Below are 24,069 nucleotides of genomic sequence, written 5' to 3'. Positions count from 1 at the left end.
CTGTTCCTGGAGAGACACCCTCCTGTAGCTGGCCTCTCCAGCCCTGTTCCTGGAGAGACACCCTCCTGTAGCTGGCCTCTCTAGCCCTGTTCCTGGGGAGACACCCTCCTGTAGGCAGTGGTGGAAAAAGTCCCCAATGGTCATACATGAGTAAAAGTAAAGATACTTTAATAGAAAAAAGTGAAAGTCCCCCCCAGTAAAATACTACTTGAGTAAAAGTAAAAAAGTATTTGATTTTAAATATACTTAAGTTTCAAAAGAAAATGTAATTGCTAAAATTTATGTAAGTATCAAATGTAAAAGTAAAAGTATAAATCATTTCAAATTCCTTATATTAAGCAAACCAGACAACACCATTTACATGTTTTTAAAATGTAAGTGTAGGTGTTCACTCCAACCCTGTTCCTGGAGAGATACCCTCCTGTAGGTGTTCACTCCAACCCTGTTCCTGGAGAGAGACCCTCCTCTAGGTGTTCACTCCAACCCTGTTCCTGGAGAGATACCCTCCTGTAGGTGTTCACTCCAACCCTGTTCCTGGAGAGATACCCTCCTGTAGGTGTTCACTCCAACCCTGTTCCTGGAGAGATACCCTCCTGTAGGTGTTCACTCCAACCCTGTTCCTGGAGAGATACCCTCCTGTAGGTGTTCACTCCAACCCTGCTCCTAGAGAGATACCCTTTTTCAGGTTTACACTCCAAGAGAGAACACCTACAGGAGGGTGTCTCTCCAGGAACAGGGCTGGAGAGGCCAGCTACAGGAGGGTGTCTCTCCAGGAACAGGGCTGGAGAGGCCAGCTACAGGAGGGTGTCTCTCCAGGAACAGGGCTGGAGAGGCCAGCTACAGGAGGGTGTCTCTCCAGGAGCAGGGCTGGAGAGGCCAGCTACAGGAGGGTACCTCTCCAGGAACAGGGCTGGAGAGGCGAGCTACAGGAACAGGACTGGAGAGGCCAGCTACAGGAGGGTACCTCTCCAGGAACAGGACTGGAGAGGCCAGCTACAGGAGGGTGTCTCTCCAGGAACAGGGCTGGAGAGGCCAGCTACAGGAGGGTGTCTCTCCAGGAACAGGGCTGGAGAGGCCAGCTACAGGAGGGTACCTCTCCAGGAACAGGGCTAGAGAGGCCAGCTACAGGAGGGTGTCTCTCCAGGAACAGGGCTGGAGAGGCCAGCTACAGGAGGGTGTCTCTCCAGGAACAGGGCTGGAGAGGCCAGCTACAGGAGGGTGTCTCTCCAGGAGCAGGGCTGGAGAGGCCAGCTACAGGAGGGTGTCTCTCCAGGAACAGGGCTGGAGAGGCCAGCTACAGGAGGGTGTCTCTCCAGGAACAGGGCTAGAGAGGCCAGCTACAGGAGGGTGTCTCTCCAGGAACAGGGCTAGAGAGGCCAGCTACAGGAGGGTACCTCTCCAGGAACAGGGTTGGAGTGAACACCTACAGGAGGGTACCTCTCCAGGAACAGGGCTGGAGAGGCCAGCTACAGGAGGGTGTCTCTCCAGGAACAGGGCTGGAGAGGCCAGCTACAGGAGGGTGTCTCTCCAGGAACGGCTGGAGAGGCCAGCTACTGTACAGGAGAGTATATTTTTAATTTATTTTTAATTTAACATTTATTTAGGTAGGCAAGTCAATTTAGAACAAATTCTTATTTACAATGACGGCCTACCAAAAGGCAAGAGACCACCTGCGGGGACGGGGGCTGGGATAAAAAAATACCAATAATAATAATACGTAACATATAGGACAAAACACACATCACGACAAGAGAGACAACACAACACTACATAAAGAGAGACCTAAGACAACAAGGAACAGGGCTGGAGATGCCCGGTTTAAACTGTGGTGTGGAGTATGTCCAGTAGGTGTCCTCAGCAGTCCAAAAGAAAAGATCACAGCAGGCTACAGGTTTTATAGGACTATGGGGATGGATAAGAGATATACAGCCAGCCTTGAGAGACAAGCCAAGTTGGGCAGGTAGCCTAGCGGTTAAGAGAGTTGGGTCAGTAGCTGAGTCAGAGAATGATTTCTCTGCTACTGCATGGCAAGCGGTACCGGAGTGCCAAGTCTAGGACCAAAAGGCTCCTTAACAGCTTCTACCCCCAAGCCATAAGACTGCTGAACAATTAATCAAATGGCCACCGGACTATTTACATTGACCCCCCCCCCCCCCTCCATTTGTTTTGTACACTGCTGCTACTTGCTGTTTATTATCTATGCATAGCCACTTCACCCCTACCTACAAGTACAAATTACCTCGACTAACCTGTACCCCCGCACATTGCCTCAGTACCGGTACCCCCTGTATATAGCCTCGTTATTGTTATTTTATTGTTACTTTTTATAATTTTTTACTTTAGTTTATTTGGTAAATACTCTTTCTTGAGCTGCACTGTTGGTTAAGGGTTTGTAAGTGTTTCACTGTAAGGTCTACAGTTGTTGTATTCGGTGCATGTGACAAATAAAGTTTGATTTGAGAGGTCACTGGTTCGAGTCCCCAAGACGTCTGTCGATGTGCCCTTGAGTACGGCACTTAACCCTATTGCACCTGTAAGTCACTCTGGATGACAACGTCTGCTAAATGACTTTAATGTCAAATGGGTAGAGAGGAAGGTAAATGCAAATATATTGTAGACATTGATACTCTTACAGTAGCAACAACCTCACATCTATCCATTTATAGTTGATAATATGATGGTGATGACCACAGAGTCAATATACTGCACTGAGATTCATTACAATTATATATTTTATTTACTTTTATTTAACTACAAATTCTTATTTACAATGACTGGAGCCCACACTATATGTGTGGAGAAAAAAAAGGGATGACATTATCATAAAAAAATCCACAACGGTAACGATTTCTCTGCACAGTGCACACATTGCTGTGTGGTAGGATTTCTGATGTAATATTGACAGACTTGATGAAACATTTTAAGGCCTGCCATAAAGTTACTGTATAGAATGAAGCTACTGTAGCTAGTTTGTGTGAGAATGCATACCCTCACAGTCAGTGCCGCGCCGGTACACTGCTGCACTTCCATACACATCAGGTAGTAGGCCTAGTCGTACAAAGTAGTGTAAATGTCTGAGGGATGTCCTGTACTGAACTCCATAGCCATCGGTGTTATTCAACAACAAAATCGGTGGAATGAAAGAAGCCAATGTGACCGTGGCCGTTCTGTGCTCTCCTGTCCTCTAACTTAGCCAGAGGCCCCCCGTCCCACCAGAGGGTCCTTCATTTTGGAATTATGGCCGTGGAGAGAGGGGCCTTGTTACCTTCAAAGGGCCTCGGGAAAAGCCAAGTGACGTCTCAGCACATCTATCATGGAGCTGTGTTCCCGTACAGTCATAAAACAGGCACAGAACCACCCCGTGACTTCTGACCCGAGCTACTCCCCCAGCCCGACGTTACAGGAAGCCATAGCCCGTGGGCAACATGCACGACTCAAAGCATTCCCCTCGTGTTTTCCTTTTCAGGGGTATATACGTGGCTAAATTCTATACATCATTTTAACAGGTACCCCTTGTCCACAGTGCACATAAATAGTGATGTGTTCCAGATGACGGCTGAGGGGAAAAAGGCCCTCAGCCGTCAGCTATCAATATGTCAGTGAGCTCGAAAAGGACCTGACACTTCACCTCTCCATCTCGGGAGAGAACAACAGCCAGGCTTTTTTAGTACCTCTGGGTACAGATATTGCGAACAGTTATATTTTACACTGAGAACAATTTATGCATTATACCAGATACAGTGCCATACAAAAGTATTCAGACCCCTTGGATTTCTTCACATTCTATTGTGTTACAAAGTGAGATTCAAATTGATTTAATCTGGGGTGTAGGCAGTTACTCAGTGTACCACTACTCAGTCTTGTTTGTCAACAATCTACACAAGATACTCTCTTAATGTCAAAATTGAAGTTTTTTTTGTATTTTATTTAGATAAATAAAACATGTGTAACTAAAGTATACTTGTTGCATAAGTATTCAGCCCCTTTGTTTAGGCAAGCCTAAATTAGTTAAAATGTGGCTTAACAGATCATAAGTTATATGGACTCATTCTGTGTAAAATAATAGCGGTTGACAATATTTTTTATTGACTAAACCTTCCTCTGTCCCCCATACATACAACATCTATAAGGTCCTCCCTCGGGCAAGTATTGAATTTCAAGCACAGATTCAACTACTAAGACCAGTGAGCTTTTTGAAAGCCTAAAAAACAAAGGCAGTGATTGGTAGACGGGTAACAATAACAAATCAGACATTGAATATATCTTTAAGCATGGTCAAGTTAATAACTATTTAGTGGATGATGTATTAAACCACCCAGACACATCAACGATGCATTCGTCCTTTTGAACTGAGCTGCAGGACAGGAAGGAAACTGCTCAGGTGTTTCACCATGAGGCCATTGGTGACTTTAAAGCAGCTACAGAGTTCAACGGCTGTGATGGGAGAACTGAGGATGGATCAACAGCATTGTAGTAAATCCACAATAATGAATAGTGAAAAGAAGAGTACAGATATACAGAATAAAATAATACTGCAAAATAAACACAGCAAAGGAATACACTTTTTTTGCCTAAGTGCAAAGCCTTATGTTTGGGGCAAATCCAACACAACACATCACTGAGTAACTGCCTCCTTAGTTTCAAGCATGGTGGTGGCTGCATCATGGTATGGGTATGCTTGACATCTGAAAATACTAGGGAGTTTTTCAGGATAAAAAGAAACAGGATGGAGCTAAGCACAGGAAAAATACCTATGCAAAGACTATATTATAGTTATTGAATTTTTATTCATCTTAAATATATATATATAATTTATCTTACATTTTGACATTAAACAGTATTTTGCATAGATTGTTGACAAACTGTCAATTCAATTAATTTTAATCCCACTGTGTAACAAAATAAAACATGAAGAAATCCCAGGGGTCTGAATATTTTAGCAAGGCACTGTATGCTTAGGAATCTGTACAGGTGGGTAGGGGAGTTGCTTTAAAAAGAGAACGATAGCTGTACATTATAGATGCAGCTTCCAACTTCAGTAATTAATGTTTTTGGCACATCCAACCTGTTTCTAACCAACTAATAATTACTGTTAAATCAGCTTACTCTAAACTGCAGACTCACATGAAATGGGATATCATCTTGAAACGTACTTACTTAATCCTCAACGTGCCTTTAGGCACACCAGTATGCCACTGAAAAGACCTGCAATGCCCTACTGTATGGAAGTTGTTTTGTAAAGACAAAGTAACTCTATCAATGCATTAGAGCTGCAGCTTCAAGCTTCAGTATATTAAATGTTTTTGACAGATTCAGCGCACTCTATACCGCGGGCTTAAACAAAATGGGATAATAATCTCGGGTACTTCTAGAGACTGTACAGTAACAACTAAAACAAGCTATAACTATGTTATAATACGTTTTTAACTTATATTTACAGTTAAATGACTATACAGTGATGATAGAAAGTACACATGACCTTGCTCATTCTTCACAAGTTGATTTATTTCTATTGGAGCAAGTTGTGTGGCTCAGTGAGAAAATATAACAATTTAAATCAAATCAAACTTTATTTGTCACATGTGCCGAATACAACATGTGTAGACATTACAGTGAAATTCTTACTTACAAGCCCTTAGCCAACAATGCAGTTCAAGAAAGAGTTAAGAAAATATTTAATAATAAACTAAAGTAAAAAATAATTTAAAAAGTAACACAATAAGATAACAATAATGAGGGTATGTACAGGGGGTACTGGTACCAAGTCAATGTGCGGGGGTACAACTTAGTCGAGGTGATGTGTACATGTAGGTAGGGGTAAAGTGACTATGCATAGATAATAAACAGCGAGTAGCAGCAGTGTACATGTAGGTAGGGGTAAAGTGACTATGCATAGATAATAAACAGTGAGTAGCAGCAGGGTACATGTAGGTAGGGGTAAAGTGACTATGCATAGATAATAAACAGTGAGTAGCAGCAGTGTAAAAACAAATGGGGGTCAATGTAAATAGTCCGGGTGGTCATTTGATTAATTGTTCAGGAGTCTTATGGCTTGGGGGTAGAAGCTGTTAAGGAGCCTTTTGGTCTTAGACTGGCACTCCGGTACATCTTGCCGTGCGGTAACAGAGGGAAAGTCTATGACTTGGGTGACTGGAGTCATTGACAATTTTTGGGGATTTCCTCTGACACCGCCACTCAGCAAAAAAAGAAACTTCCTCTCACTGTCAACTGCGTTTATTTTCAGCAAACTTAACATGTGTAAATATTTGTATGAACATAACAAGATTCAACAACTGAGACATAAACTGAACAAGTTCCACAGACATGTGACTAACAGAAATAGAATAATGTGTCCCTGAACAAAGCGGGGGGGGGGGGGGGGGGGGGGGGTCAAAATCAAAAGTAACAGTCCGTATCTGGTGTGGCCACCAGCTGAATTAAGTACTGCAGTGCATCTCCTCCTCATGGACTGCACCAGATTTGCCAGTTCTTGCTGTGAGATGTTACCCCACTCTTCCACCAAGGCGCCCGGAAAGTTCCCGGACATTTGTGGGGGAAAGGCCCTAGCCCTCACCCTCCGATCCAACAGTCCCAGACGTGCTCAATGGGATTGTCAATGGGACAGTCTGAGCACTGATAAAGGGATTGTGCGTTCCAGGTGTAACTCGGGCAGTTGTTGTTGCCATCCTGTACCTGTCCCGCAAGTGTGATGTTCGGATGTACCGATCCTGTGCAGGTGTTGTTACACATGGTTTGCCACTGCGAGGATGATCAGCCGTCCGCCCTGTCTCCCTGTAGCTCTGTCTTAGCGTCTTACAGTACGGACATTGCAATTTATTGCCCCGGCCACATCTGCAGTCCTCATGCCTCCTTGCAGCATGCCTAAGGCACGTTCACGCAGATAAGCAGGGACCCTGGGCATCTTTCTTTTGGTGTTTTTCAGAGTCAGTAGAAAGGCCTCTTTAGTGTCCTAAGTTTTCATAACTGTGACCTTAATTGCCTACCGTCTGTAACCTGTTAGTGTCTTAACGCCCGTTCCGCAGGTGCATGTTCATTAATTGTTTATGTTTCATTGAACAAGCATGGGAAACAGTGTTAAACCCTTTACAATGTAGTTGGAGCCGTGTTTGGCCACGCAGTCAGGGGTGAACAGAGAGTACAGGAGGGGACTAAGTATTCACCCCTGAGGGGCCCCAGTGTTGAGCGTCGCAGGATCAGCATGGCGGATGTGTTGTTGCCTACCCTTACCACCTGGGGGCGGCACGTCAGGAAGTCCAGGCTCCAGTTGCAGAGGGAGGTGTTTAGTCCCAGGGTCCTTAGCTTAGTGATGAGCTTTGTGGGCACTAGGGTGTTGAACGCTGAGCTGTAGTCAATGAACAGCATTCTCACATAAGTGTTCCTTTTGTCCAGGTTGTAAAGGGCAGTGTGGAGTGCGATTGAGATTGCGTCATCTGTGGAGCTGTTGGGGTGGTATGTGAATAGGAGTGGGTCTAGGGTATTCGGGACGATGCTGTTGATGTGAGCCATGACCAGCCTTTAAAAGCACTTCATGGCTACAGACGTGAGTGATACGGGGTGGTAATCATTTAGGCAGGTTACCTTCGCTTCCTTGAGCACAGGGACCATGGTGGTCTGCTTGAAACATGTAGGTATTACAGACTCGGTCAGGGAGAGGTTGAAAATGTCAGTGATGTCAGTGAAGTCCACGCATGCTTTGAGTACACGTCCTGGTAATCCGTCTGAGTTTTTCCCCACAAAAGGGCTTTATTACAGATGGAAACACTCCTTAGTTTCATCAGCTGTCCGGGTGGCTGGTCTCAGACAATCCCACAGGTGAAGAAGCCAGATGTGGAGGTCCTGGGCTGGCATGGTTACCCAGGGTCTGCGGTTGTGAGGCCGGTTGGACGTACTGCTAAATTCTCAAAAATTATGTTGGAGGCAGTTTATGGTATAGAAATTAACATTAAATTCTCTGACAACAGCTCTGGTGGCCATTCCTGCAGTCAGCATGCCAATTGCATGCTCCCTCAAAACTTGAGACATCTGTGGTTTTGTGTTGCGTGACAAACCTGCACATTTGGTCTTTTATTGTCCCCAGCACAAGGTGCACCTGTGTAATGATTATGCCGTTTAATCAGCTTCTTGATATTCCACACCTGTCAGGTAAATTAATTATCTTGGCAAAGGAGAAATGCTCACATTTTTTCATGGTTTTGATGTCTTCACTATTATTCTACAATGTAGAAAATAGTAAAAATAAAGAAAAACCCTTGAATGAGTAGGTGTGTCCAAACTTTTGACTGGTACTGTATATCATTATTTAAAAGTCTAAAAATGGACGTTGCAACTGCATATTTCCCTTTTAAAGATGCATACTGTACGTGTAAAAAAATGTATTGATGTACCACTAGCTCTTGACAGCATGAGCCTTAACGTAGCAGAACCCTAATAAATACTGAAACACCTTTCTGAACACAGTGATCAAAGCTAGATCTGATCAGCCCTCAGGAGAAATGTCCCCTGATTAAAAAAAGATGTTGAGAATTATTTTAAATGCAGTGTGCACTCATTTGCCCTTTTCGTGGAAAAGGAAGCCTTAATCTCGAGCAAACCCTTCTGCAATAAATTCTAGGAATTAAGGACATGTTCCTGACAACAAACATCGGAATGCTGAATGAGGTCTTTGTTTCACTTGAAATTCCTGCAAAATATCTTGTTTACATAAAAAGCTACAATTATTGCAAGTATCCAAATACCTTTTTTTGTTGGATTGTTTAAGTGTTTGTACTCATTACCATGCGAATAAAACTGGAATTTATGGGACGTTCTGAATGCATAAACACGTTGCTTGCTGTTTTTGACATAGCGAAGTAAACACATTCAAAGTAATCTAGCAAATCGATTGGAGAAAAGTGTGCTGACTCTCAAAGAAAATGTTGTAACACTTTACTTAAAGCCTGCAGGTATACTGCATTGTGATACAGTTATAATGTGGTATCAGACTTGGCAAAGCATTCTTGACCCCAGCCTCATTATCATCTAATAATGTTAATTCATTATCCTGACTAAATAACAGCCATTTACTAACCCTGACTAAATAACAGCCATTTACTGATCCTGACTAAATAACAGCCATTTACTGATCCTGACTAAATAACAGCCATTTACTGATCCTGACTAAATAACAGCCATTTACTGATCCTGACTAAATAACAGCCATTTACTGATCCTGACTAAATAACAGCCATTTACTGATCCTGACTAAATAACAGCCATTTACTAATCCTGACTAAATAACAGCCATTTACTGATCCTGACTAAATAACAGCCATTTACTGATCCTGACTAAATAACAGCCATTTACTGATCCTGACTAAATAACAGCCATTTACTAACCCTGACTAAATAACAGCCATTTACTGATCCTGACTAAATAACAGCCATTTACTGATCCTGACTAAATAACAGCCATTTACTGATCCTGACTAAATAACAGCCATTTACTGATCCTGACTAAATAACAGCCATTTACTGATCCTGACTAAATAACAGCCATTTACTGATCCTGACTAAATAACAGCCATTTACTGATCCTGACTAAATAACAGCCATTTACTAACCCTGACTAAATAACAGCCATTTACTGATCCTGACTAAATAACAGCCATTTACTGATCCTGACTAAATAACAGCCATTTACTGATCCTGACTAAATAACAGCCATTTACTGATCCTGACTAAATAACAGCCATTTACTGATCCTGACTAAATAACAGCCATTTACTAATCCTGACTAAATAACAGCCATTTACTGATCCTGACTAAATAACAGCCATTTACTAATCCTGACTAAATAACAGCCATTTACTAATCCTGACTAAATAACAGCCATATGTAATCTGTAAAATGTGGAGAGACATATTATAAGCATTTTAAACCTAATGGGTTCCGTGTGTCCCGGTTGGTAGAGCATGGTGCTTGCAACACCAGGGTTGTGGGTTTGATTCCCGTGTGGAACCAGCACAACAAAAAAGTCTAAAAATGTCACTACTATAATCCGCTCCAGATAAGAGTGTCTGCTAAATGACAACAACAAAAAATCATTACATTTTTTTTATATATTATAAGACATTATAAAGGCTTGTGCGTGATCATAATAAAGTATTAGATATACAGTATCTGTAGAAACCAGCTGCCAGAAACCAGTGCAACCATACCAGTCTATGGTTTCAATACTTTGAACCGCATTAACAGTTAACACCACATATTGGAGTAGCAACATGGACCAGGATCAATGCAGGACATTCTTTATTACATAACTTGGGAGTGTCATCATTGCCAGTGACTGGGATGTAGTGAACCAATCAAGCCACTAGGGGCAGTAAATAGTGATTGCATTGTATTACGCTACACTAAAGTGCCTGAGGCAGTGCTTGATAGTGTCAAATTAATTCATGTTAATTCATTAACTGCAGGACATTCCGTAGTTACAATAACACTATTTATATCCATTTGTTTGGTCTCCGTCTTTCCATCATATGTCATCATCATCGTCATGCATTGTTCAACCACCACCTGTAACTGCAGCTCACACTAATGTTAGCACTGTTTGCTAATATGCTAATATGCCAAGCAACACTTAAAATGATCCGGCTTACTAACATTACTGATGGTTATCGGTCAGTCATAACCAATGTTCAACAATACCACAACTTTAGAATTTAGACAGATTTAATCATGACCCTATCTAAATGTTCAATACATAACTATCTAAGAAATCATGATGTAATTACGTTAGCAACATTGCTACAACAATGTTGCATTGTGTTACAGTGCCATACTACTGTCACACCGTGACGTCTACTGTCACACCGTGACGTCTAGAAAATGTTAATTTTCAACCCTTTTTTGCAATTCTTAACCAATATTGCTTGGTCTTATACTGTATTGTGCAATCACAGTACTACTAATAATGAACAAGCCCAAGGGGGTGTAGAAGAATGCATCTTTGTCTATTTGACATGTTCTCACAGTTGCTTACCATCCTTATTAATGTGTGGTCCCAGGTAGGAAAGATATCTGTTGAAACATGCACCCTTATTTTCTTTTTAAATATCTTTATGGAGGAATGTATTAGCCAGTACAGGTATTATATAACTCGACAAAATCAAAGACCAATTCCAAACTTAAACAGCTGTGGCAGAGGTTGGTCGAGCAGGTCACCACCCTCAGCACATATGCAGTCACCTGCTTGCGTGGGATGAAATCAAAATCGAATCCCTTTTCCCACCACATTTCTATAAACTGTATCCTCTTATCTGTCCTCTTCTTAATTTAATGCATATTCCTGCCAATAAAAGCAATAAAATATCAATTTTAACCCCCCCAAAAAATGACACAGCTGGTTGGATTGAAATCTCAAGGCCTCCTTTTTTCTCATGGGTGTATTACTAGGGCTAGGAGCGAAACTGAAACTACTTGTGCACAGCTGTTTGTAAGGATGAAGCATGGGGCGAAGCCAACAAAAACATCATGAGGGCACATGATAATTAAAAGGACAAATTTGAAAAGGGAGTTCAGACACAGGAAATGCCCTCTGGCAACAAATGATTGAAGCCAACTTTAATCCAAGATATTAAGGCTTTGTGAGTCAAGGGGTCAGCGCTTGCCAAGAATAACAACACACTAATCCATGGTGGTTGCCGAAAAAGAAATATGACAGTGGCAATCACTCACTCATCTTTTTTTTTCTTGCTAGGATCAGGATGCATAATTTCCCACATGAGAGCACTGAAGCAGAGCAGTGAAGCGTGGTGCCTGTTACACGAAGTTCATCCCAGTTCAAAGGATGACTCACTTCAAGAGCACTTTTAGGAAATTGCTGTAAAGCTGTAGCCTGGCTGAAATGTATCACTTGAAAATTGGCCAAATCCTCATGACTTTGGCTTGAGGTCTAGACTAGTGTACCAACAAGTCTCACATCAGAATTACATTTTGGTTACTTCTCTGTATCGTTCCAAGGTTAAGTTTAGGCATTACCTCAGAACGGTTAAGGTTTGGGATAGGCTTAAAACAAAAAATACTTTCTATTGCTGGATTTGAACATTGAACCTTTGGCTTTTTGGAACCAGAGGCAGATGCTTACTGTACATCCACCATCCCCATCCACAATGCCAAGGTAAAACCAAAGCCTACTTGAAGGTAACAGTGCTCACTGTTGCCCCTAATGGCCGGTCATCTCATGATTTCGAATACGGACTTGTATCACAGGTGACCGTTTGACCTACCTGAGTGCACTGCTATGAGGTCATCACAGACGCACCGTGTCCTTTGTGACCCTTCACTTTGAATTCCTCTATTCTTTCTGTATATGTTTTATCTTTCGATGTCAGCACCATTTCACAGGTCAAATTCCTGGAACATGTAAATTAATTTGACGAACGAAGGTGTTTCTGATTCTATAGTCTGCTACGTGACTGTACATTCTGTTTGGATTCTCAGTACTGGACAGAGCGCTAATAAGGTAATGGATTACTATTAAACTGTGTTTTATAAGATTCATAGAATCATCTAGCCTCAGAAGTCCAGTAGTAAGGCCTTTGCTCCAGCCAGGAAAACAAACTTGACTTTCACCAGACCAGATGCTATTCTTTAGATACTATCCTTTGCAGATAAAATCCTTCTCATTCAAAGATGTAGGCTACTCATTGGATATAAGATGAGAAAGAACAAAAGGCTATTCCCCAATGAGAAGAATCCATCCGCATGATGAAAAACCTAATAGAAATCCTAATGATTAGAGACTAAAGAGTCGTGAGTAACAAGGCCATGCTCGGGCACTATATCTTTAGCTATTCCGTTTGAGAATTATATAACCGCACCGCTTCAATGCAAAATAAGTCATCAGAACAACAGCGAGGATACTGAGGAGACGTTCGCTCAAATTAGAAAGCAACCTCCCGCCCACGCCTCCCCAGAGCCAAGTGTTCCTGCCGGGGGTTCATCTGAGTTAAATCTCCACACAGTAAACAATCATCACACCCACATGGGAGATAATAGGAGAATATAGAGAAAGGTTCTTCCAAAAAAGTTATCAGAAATTAATTACAAAGTAGACAGAAAGTACAAAATATTTCATACTCATTTATTTTCTAAAGAAAACGGGCAATATTCCCTTTTACATCATGTAGAAAAATTACAGTTGATTTTACAGTACAAGTGCCCATACATACTCAAGTGGTACAACATTGGAGGTGGTGGTTAGCACCTGGAGAAAACCAGACCAATTGAAACACAGATTATAATTATTTATTGAAATGTATCTCCCTGAAATGTATCTCCCTGAAATGTATTATAAAGCACTCCCTAGAGTGCTTTATAACAGGATACAGGATACAGGTTAAGAGAAACTCTGCACAACAGCATGATGTCCTGTTTACTCCCACTCCCCGCTCTTCGGCGCTCGACGTCGCCAGAGGTCTCATCATTACGCACACCTGCCACCATCGTTACGTGCACCTGCGCCTCATGACACTCACCTGGTCTCCATCACCTAACTGATTACCTTCCCCTATATCTGGCACTCCCTTAGGTTCAGGCGTTATTGACTCTGTTTCATGTATGTACGCTTTTCCTGTTTCTTGTTTCTATGTTCTGTTTTTTATTACATGTGCTCTCCCTGTACTTCCTGACTCCCAGCGTACACGTTACAGAACAAAGCCTCACCAAAGAGAAGCAACAGGGCTTTTTTTTTTTTTACTGGTGACGTTGGGTCCAAGTGCCACTGCCGAAGCAACCGGGGATGCATCAGCTGGCTCGACAGGTTCTCATGCATCGGCCGACTCGTCAGGCTCCCATGCCTCGGGCCGGCTCGTCAGGCTCCCATGGCTCAGCCGGCTCGTCAGGTTCCCATGTCTCGGCCGGCTCTACAGGTTCCTGCGCCTCAGAAGAAGCAAACGGCCCGCTCCTGGTCCTCAGGACCGTACCTCTGGTCGTCGTCGTCCGACGGCTGGAGCTGTGAGTCAGTGAGGAGGTACTGTCACGTCTACTCCCACTCCACCCTCTATGGCGCTCGACGTCGCCAGTTGTCTCATCATTACGCACACCTGCCACCATTGTTACGTGCACCTGCACCTCATGACACTCAACTGGACTCCATCACCTTCCAGATTACCTCCCCTATATCTGGCAATCCCTTAGGTTCTTTCCCCAGTCAGTATTATTTATGTTTTTCATGTTTATACACTACTCGTGTTTATTATATTGTTCGATGTTCTGATTATTATTAAACTCACCACCTGCACTTGCTTTCCGACTCCCAGCATATATGTTACACATGACATAGAAATACATTAATTTTAGTTGCAATAAAACATTTGATAAATTATCTAGTGATGATTTATATTGTTTTAACGTTAACACTCATTTATAGTAACATTGCATTTTGGTCGATATTACGCGAACAGAAGGCTTTTATCATAGTGAATAATTTATCCAGTACAGGAACATCCCGCTCTAATGTATAACCTCCCCTATAGGTCAAAGGTCAACCACAGTACTTACAAGGCTATTACCCTGGTTACCTCTGTTGGCCTAGTGACCTAAACAGACTGAGCGGCCCACTCCCAGTGTTAACTGGGCTGACAAGGGGTGTTGTAACCGCCCTGTCTCTCTCCTGGCTGAAATGTCATTTGGTCACCGCTATAGTAACTTTCCTAACGACGTGAGCGGAGTCCAGTGTCCCGCCGTTCACCCCAACAGGCCCAGCGGCATGGATTTAAACACTACTACTTATCGGATCTTAACCTCACTGACTCCTTTGGGACTGATAGAAATCCTGTTGTGCCAGAGAATTACATTAATCTCCTGGCTTGGAATCCGAGTAAGCACATGGATTGGAACATTTGAGGCAGATTTTACAGTCCGTCCCTCGCTTTTGGCACTCGCTCCATCCCTCGCTTTTGGCACTCAACTGCTATACACACAGCGGATGTGCCTGAGATGGGCAGATCATGCCCTGATGTAACACAGGGATGATGAGATATGGGGCACTCCGTTTCCTACTCATCAGTAGGAAGAGCAGGACATTTGCAGTGGGTTTTTCCTGGAGGGGAAGTCCATTTGGGGATTGGCCAGAGGATACATGTTTCTTGCTAGTCTGTAGGTATTCTTGGACCAATCGCGTTTCCTCCACATCTTATCTCTCTGAATTTTATATACATTGCCTTGGTGTTTGCATTACAATTCAATTTGTGCTCAATTTCTGTTCCTAAATATATACTAAATTACAATCTCATTCATTTTAAACTATAGTTATTTACTCCCAGCCAGGTAAGACACTAACTAAAGAGGAATCATTTACAAATCTCATGATTCAACTTTTTGAAGAATGACTCCTACTATTATTGACATGCATCATCATAAACGGGATCAAAACACACCCCTGGGGTGATCTTATTGTCTGTGGTGATTTAACACACCCCTGGGGTGATCTTATTGTCTGTGGTGATTTAACACACCCCTGGGTGATCTTATTGTCTGTAGTGATTAAACACACCCCTGGGGTGATCTTATTGTCTGTGGTGATTTAACACAGCCCTGGGGTGATCTTATTGTCTGTGGTGATTTAACACACCCCTGGGGTGATCTTATTGTCTGTGGTGATTTAACACACCCCTGGGGTGATCTTATTGTCTGTGGTGATTTAACACACCCCCGGGGTGATCTTATTGTCTGTGGTGATTTAACACACCCCTGGGGTGATCTTATTGTCTGTGGTGATTTAACACACCCCTGGGGTGATCTTATTGTCTGTGGTGATTTAACACACCCCTGGGGTGATCTTCTTGTCTGTGGTGATTTAACAGACTGTGGGTGCTCATATTGTTTTGTGCCTGATAACACGTTACCTGAAATCAGACTCCCTGTACTGTTGTCTTAGTGATGTTTTGGAACTCCCTGTACTGTTGTCTTAGTGATGTTTTGGAACTCCCTGTACTGTTGTCTTAGTGATGTTTTGGAACTCCCTGTACTGTTGTCTTAGTGATGTTTTGGAACTCCCTGTACTGTTGTCTTAGTGATGTTTTGGAACTCCCTGTACTGTTGTCTTAGTGATGTTTTGGAACTCCCTGTACTGTTGTCTTAGTGATGTTTTGGAACTCCCTGTACTGCTGTCTTAGTGATGCTTTGGAACTCTCTGTACTGTTGTCTTAGTGATGTTTTGGAACTCCCTGTACTGCTGTCTTAGTGATGCTTTGGAACTCCCTGTACTGTTGTCTTAGTGATGTTTTGGAACTCCCTGTACTGTTGTCTTAGTGATGTTTTGGAACTCTCTGTACTGCTGTCTTAGTGATGCTTTGGAACTCCCTGTACTGTTGTCTTAGTGATGCTTTGGAACTCCCTGTACTGTTGTCTTAGTGATGTTTTGGAACTGCCTGTACTGCTGTCTTAGTGATGCTTTGGAACTCCCTGTACTGTTGTCTTAGTGATGTTTTGGAACTCCCTGTACTGTTGTCTTAGTGATGTTTTGGAACTCCCTGTACTGCTGTCTTAGTGATGCTTTGGAACTCCCTGTACTGTTGTCTTAGTGATGTTTTGGAACTCCCTGTACTGTTGTCTTAGTGATGTTTTGGAACTCTCTGTACTGCTGTCTTAGTGATGCTTTGGAACTCCCTGTACTGTTGTCTTAGTGATGCTTTGGAACTCCCTGTACTGTTGTCTTAGTGATGTTTTGGAACTCCCTGTACTGTTGTCTTAGTGATGTTTTGGAACTCCCTGTACTGTTGTCTTAGTGATGTTTTGGAACTGCCTGTATTGTTGTCTTAGTGATGTTTTGGAACTCCCTGTACTGTTGTCTTAGTGATGTTTTGGAACTCCCTGTACTGTTGTCTTAGTGATGTTTTGGAACTCCCTGTACTGTTGTCTTAGTGATGCTTTGGAACTCCCTGTACTGTTGTCTTAGTGATGCTTTGGAACTCTCTGTACTGCTGTCTTAGTGATGTTTTGGAACTCCCTGTACTGTTGTCTTAGTGATGCTTTGGAACTGCCTGTACTGTTGTCTTAGTGATGTTTTGGAACTCCCTGTACTGTTGTCTTAGTGATGCTTTGGAACTCCCTGTACTGTTGTCTTAGTGATGTTTTGGAACTCCCTGTACTGTTGTCTTAGTGATGCTTTGGAACTCTCTGTACTGTTGTCTTAGTGATGTTTTGGAACTCTCTGTACTGCTGTCTTAGTGATGTTTTGGAACTCTCTGTACTGTTGTCTTAGTGATGCTTTGGAACTCTCTGTACTGCTGTCTTAGTGATGCTTTGGAACTCCCTGTACTGTTGTCTTAGTGATGTTTTGGAACTCTCTGTACTGTTGTCTTAGTGATGCTTTGGAACTCTCTGTACTGCTGTCTTAGTGATGTTTTGGAACTCCCTGTACTGCTGTCTTAGTGGTGTTTTGGAACTCTCTGTACTGCTGTCTTAGTGATGTTTTGGAACTCCCTGTACTGTTGTCTTAGTGATGTTTTGGAACTCCCTGTACTGTTGTCTTAGTGATGTTTTGGAACTCCCTGTACTGCTGTCTTAGTGGTGTTTTGGAACTCTCTGTACTGCTGTCTTAGTGATGTTTTGGAACTCCCTGTACTGTTGTCTTAGTGATGTTTTGGAACTCCCTGTACTGTTGTCTTAGTGATGCTTTGGAACTCCCTGTACTGTTGTCTTAGTGATGTTTTGGAACTCCCTGTACTGTTGTCTTAGTGATGCTTTGGAACTCCCTGTACTGTTGTCTTAGTGATGTTTTGGAACTCCCTGTACTGTTGTCTTAGTGATGCTTTGGAACTCTCTGTACTGTTGTCTTAGTGATGTTTTGGAACTCTCTGTACTGCTGTCTTAGTGATGTTTTGGAACTCTCTGTACTGTTGTCTTAGTGATGCTTTGGAACTCTCTGTACTGCTGTCTTAGTGATGCTTTTGAACTCCCTGTACTGTTGTCTTAGTGATGTTTTGGAACTCTCTGTACTGTTGTCTTAGTGATGCTTTGGAACTCTCTGTACTGCTGTCTTAGTGATGTTTTGGAACTCCCTGTACTGCTGTCTTAGTGGTGTTTTGGAACTCTCTGTACTGCTGTCTTAGTGATGTTTTGGAACTCCCTGTACTGTTGTCTTAGTGATGTTTTGGAACTCCCTGTACTGTTGTCTTAGTGATGTTTTGGAACTCCCTGTACTGCTGTCTTAGTGATGTTTTGGAACTCCCTGTACTGCTATCTTAGTGATGCTTTGGAACTCTCTGTACTGCTGTCTTAGTGATGTTTTGGAACTCCCTGTACTGCTGTCTTAGTGGTTTTTTGGAACTCTCTGTACTGCTGTCTTAGTGATGTTTTGGAACTCCCTGTACTGTTGTCTTAGTGATGTTTTGGAACTGCCTGTACTGCTGTCTTAGTGATGTTTTGGAACTCCCTGTACTGTTGTCTTAGTGATGTTTTGGAACTCCCTGTACTGTTGTCTTAGTGATGCTTTGGAACTCCCTGTACTGTTGTCTTAGTGATGTTTTGGAACTCCCTGTACTGTTGTCTTAGTGATGTTTTGGAACTCCCTGTACTGCTGTCTTAGTGGTGTTTTGGAACTCTCTGTACTGCTGTCTTAGTGATGTTTTGGAACTCCCTGTACTGTTGTCTTAGTGATGTTTTGGAACTCCCTGTACTGTTGTCTTAGTGATGCTTTGGAACTCCCTGTACTGTTGTCTTAGTGATGTTTTGGAACTCCCTGTACTGTTGTCTTAGTGATGTTTTGGAACTCCCTGTACTGCTGTCTTAGTGGTGTTTTGGAACTCTCTGTACTGCTGTCTTAGTGATGTTTTGGAACTCCCTGTACTGTTGTCTTAGTGATGTTTTGGAACTCCCTGTACTGTTGTCTTAGTGATGCTTTGGAACTCCCTGTACTGTTGTCTTAGTGATGTTTTGGAACTCCCTGTACTGTTGTCTTAGTGATGCTTTGGAACTCCCTGTACTGTTGTCTTAGTGATGTTTTGGAACTCCCTGTACTGTTGTCTTAGTGATGCTTTGGAACTCTCTGTACTGTTGTCTTAGTGATGTTTTGGAACTCTCTGTACTGCTGTCTTAGTGATGTTTTGGAACTCTCTGTACTGTTGTCTTAGTGATGCTTTGGAACTCTCTGTACTGCTGTCTTAGTGATGCTTTTGAACTCCCTGTACTGTTGTCTTAGTGATGTTTTGGAACTCTCTGTACTGTTGTCTTAGTGATGCTTTGGAACTCTCTGTACTGCTGTCTTAGTGATGTTTTGGAACTCCCTGTACTGCTGTCTTAGTGGTGTTTTGGAACTCTCTGTACTGCTGTCTTAGTGATGTTTTGGAACTCCCTGTACTGTTGTCTTAGTGATGTTTTGGAACTCCCTGTACTGTTGTCTTAGTGATGTTTTGGAACTCCCTGTACTGCTGTCTTAGTGATGTTTTGGAACTCCCTGTACTGCTATCTTAGTGATGCTTTGGAACTCTCTGTACTGCTGTCTTAGTGATGTTTTGGAACTCCCTGTACTGCTGTCTTAGTGGTTTTTTGGAACTCTCTGTACTGCTGTCTTAGTGATGTTTTGGAACTCCCTGTACTGTTGTCTTAGTGATGTTTTGGAACTGCCTGTACTGCTGTCTTAGTGATGTTTTGGAACTCCCTGTACTGTTGTCTTAGTGATGTTTTGGAACTCCCTGTACTGTTGTCTTAGTGATGCTTTGGAACTCCCTGTACTGTTGTCTTAGTGATGTTTTGGAACTCCCTGTACTGTTGTCTTAGTGATGCTTTGGAACTCCCTGTACTGTTGTCTTAGTGATGTTTTGGAACTCCCTGTACTGTTGTCTTAGTGATGCTTTGGAACTCCCTGTACTGTTGTCTTAGTGATGTTTTGGAACTCCCTGTACTGTTGTCTTAGTGATGTTTTGGAACTCTCTGTACTGCTGTCTTAGTGATGTTTTGGAACTGCCTGTACTGCTGTCTTAGTGATGTTTTGGAACTGCCTGTACTGTTGTCTTAGTGATGTTTTGGAACTGCCTGTACTGCTGTCTTAGTGATGTTTTGGAACTCCCTGTACTGTTGTCTTAGTGATGTTTTGGAACTCCCTGTACTGTTGTCTTAGTGATGTTTTGGAACTCCCTGTACTGTTGTCTTAGTGATGTTTTGGAACTCTCTGTACTGCTGTCTTAGTGATGCTTTGGAACTCCCTGTACTGCTGTCTTAGTGATGCTTTGGAACTCCCTGTACTGTTGTCTTAGTGATGTTTTGGAACTCTCTGTACTGCTGTCTTAGTGATGCTTTGGAACTCCCTGTACTGTTGTCTTAGTGATGTTTTGGAACTCCCTGTACTGTTGTCTTAGTGATGTTTTGGAACTCCTTGAATTGAAACTATGGTTCCAACTTCCAACTGCTTGCCATGATTTTCTCGTGAAGGTTTTGACCCAGCTTCCTCTCTACCTTCTATATAAACATCTAAATTAGATTTAAGTGCAAGAACATTTGCAAGAACATCACTAAGACAGCAAGAACATTTACCTCCCTCTGACCTTGAACATGGAATTTCAACAAAAATTACAAATCATAAATCCATATTTCAGTCAGAACTCCTTTCCAGCGAGCTGCTCTGCATAACCAGAATATCACACCCAGACTCCAACCTGTGTCTTCTGGGTTTTCACTCGCAGTGGGGAAGATATAATCCAGATCCGTTTCAAAGTAACTCAATAGCTGTGCAATTTAATGTAAACTGTTACGAGAAGCACACTGGTGGTGGCAGTGACACTTGACAGGCATTACAAGTGAGGATTGGAAGCAGATGTCAGTTTCCCACCCAGAAGAAAAGGCCCAGTCACTGTGGCCCGGGCTCCTGCAGTGACTACAGCACAAAGCACAGCCGCGGAGACCATGCCGGACTAAAGAGTCGTTGTGGTGAGTAATTGGACGTTTGCAACGTATACATTACATATAAGGGACCGTGTCCTCGTAATAGCACAACGGATATCACTGAGCATTGTGTTTATGCTCCATTAATCATCTATGCTCTAGGATTTTTTTTCTTCTCCATTTTGATTGATTCACCCCTAAAAGACTGCTTTGTGCATGGTGGTATGTACAACACACCTGTAATACCGCCTTCTTTTATGTGGCAGCTCCCATTTTCAACTAGATTTCAAGTGAGTCATTCTAGTTTAAATTTCAAGTGAGTCACATGGTACATTAATTCCAGTAAAGGATTTTGTGATCGGTCACTACTCTCTACTGGAAATGTACGATTAACCAATACTGCTTGTAAACAACTTGAACTAGAGTGGATAACAGAAATAGATGCCACAAGAACATAGCCTGCCGTACTCACTTACTAAATCTTCTTCTGGCAGATCCTCAGGTTTTCCAAAGTATTTTAGTCATTGAAATGGCTCCTAATTTGATATTCTAACTGATATTTTACATCTACTTTATGTCTTTGGCTTAAAGAATGAGAGACGTGTTAGAATTGTTGCTTAAATGAAAGCCAGATGTTATGAACTGTTCCGAGACTCAGTAAGCATTCCACTGCAAATGAAATGGTAGATTCCTAGAAAGAGTCTAAGGCTCGGGATTCAATCCGAGGCACGTTGTAGAGCACTTGACATTTTAAGGTAATTTACAATAGAGTTGACATCGGCAGCGTTTACTGTGAATGGGATCTCTGCCAATAGCTGCATTGTCAGCTGTCTAGTGCATTGCTCTATAACACACCATGGATTGAATCCCTGCCTAAACCTCTTGGACATTTTTATTTTACCAGACAAGTCAGTTAAGAACAAATTCTTATTTACAATGACAGCCTAGGAACAGTGGGTTAATTACCTTGTTTAGGGGCAGAACAACAGATTGTTACCTTGTCAGCTCGGGTATTTGATCTAGCAACCTTTCGGTTACTGGCCCAACACTCTAACCACTAGGCTACCTGCTGTCCGAAACAGCAATTATATTTCCTTATTATTAATTACCCGTATTGCCTATAGCCAACAGGTTCCATGCCTAGCTAATTAAAGGTGGCACAGAAACAACAACCATGTTAAAGTGGGAGCAACTCAAACCATTGATTTGCATTCAATGCATTGAGTCTCCACACATTTTGGATTTCTTACCACAACCTCCCAGCCATTTACATACCAAAATAATGACCAAGGTGGCTCACATCCCTCTCAGCTGTTCCGTCTCCTCCGAGGCACTCAATACTGCTTTGTCGCAGAGATCTCCACAGAGATCTGAGATACCTCCATCCACAGCTAAGGTTCCCTTTTTATTTTTCATGTTCTTGAATCGGGATGCCACCCCATTTGTTTTTTGCAGCAGTGTGTTTTGCAACAATACTTTGTATGACCTTCAATAAGCAGTACAACCATCCCTGAGACTGCGCTAGCAGTTTGCATTACATGAAAAGAAGGAATAGGACAATGAATAGATTTCAAGACCCACATCCACTTATTAATATGGACAACCATGTGGAAGAGTGGAATGGGCTCTGTCACCTTTTTTCTCTGTTACTCACTGATTTAAAAAAACATGTTCACCAAGATATGTACCAATTAGTTCCACCACTGAGATGCCAGGACAGAGAGGAGACTTGACCGGGGTGAGTGTGTGTCAGCCCCTCACATTGATGGGAATGCCAAGCGGCCAGAGGTGGCAGAATGGAGTGTTCCGGCTGGGGTGTAATAATAAACAAGCAATAAAGCATTTCACCCATCGGCTTTTAAGTACCGTGTTACCTCACATTGTTCTCACTCCGTAATATTCATGAAAGTACTGCCACGAAGCATAAAATGTGATGAACTTAATGAAATTGAACTCAAGCCAAAAAACAAAACCTATTAAGGTTTTAACTACATGGATTTAATTTAAAAATGATTTACTGTGTTCTGTCAGCTTCTAAAGAAAACCCCACTGCTGTTAATCACTAGGACACTGCTATGTAATCATGTCCTCATTTGAACCGAGGAATAAAACCTCAGGTGTGCTCTGCTGAGTTCTGCTTCCACTCGACTCTCTTCTGCTACTTGGTCTGCATTCTTAATTCCACATTTGAGCTTGTGATTGGTCGAGTCCATCCAACCTGTCACTGTGTTGTCTCACTGGCATCATGGCACGGATGCTAGATCGCTGGGACATGCTGTGAATGGGCATGATGCTAAGGAGGAAGGTTATTCTCTTTCCCTCGCTCTCTCTCTCTTTCTCTCTCTCTCTCTCTCTCTCTTTAATTGCATAAACAGTGGATTATGTTGCCCTGTCATTGACCGCCTAATGAAAAGTGGCCAGATGACATGGTAAATAAAAGGGACTTAATTCCCTCGGCAACTGTGCGCACCTGAACAATAAACAACAACACAGAGAGTTTTGTCATGGTATACAAAGTACAGTCATTATCAACACATATAAATCCAATGGAGACTCTCTGGTACTTCACTCAAATAATGAATTTAACACAATTGGTAAATACATGGTAACATATGGGACATAGTGATGCTTGTGTCAATAAATCTCAAAAGAAACAAAAGTGTAATTACTATACAATTGTTAGGTAATTACCGTTTTTACAAGTTATTTTTACGTTGTGGGCAGATGTTATCGCAGGTGCAGTGAAATGCTTGTGTTTCTAGCTCCAACAGTGTAGTAATAATACCTAGCAATACAAAACAATATGCACATACAGCAAAAATAAGGAAATTAAGAAATATCAGAACAAGCAATGTCAGAGTCCGGAATATAAATATACAATTCACAGTATATGAATAGAAAATATTTGTACAGCAGTAGTTATATAGGATGAGCCATGACTAGAATACAGTATAGAGTACATATAAAGTAAACATTATTAAAGTGACCGGTGTTCAATGACTCTATGTACATCAGTGGCGGTCGGTGCCATTTAAGGTGAGCGAGGACCATTTTTTATTTATGACCCTTATTTATAATACAGCTTATTGGATACCTGCCATTCATATTCCATTCACCCAGCTCAATGTAACATCGATAGGTTTAGGCTACTACATGATATTAACATTTTCCCGGGTTGGTTGTAGC

This window comes from Salvelinus fontinalis, chromosome 15 (assembly GCF_029448725.1).
Source record: "Salvelinus fontinalis isolate EN_2023a chromosome 15, ASM2944872v1, whole genome shotgun sequence".
NCBI lineage: Eukaryota > Metazoa > Chordata > Actinopteri > Salmoniformes > Salmonidae > Salvelinus > Salvelinus fontinalis.
Note: the sequence above shows the minus strand (reverse complement) of the source record.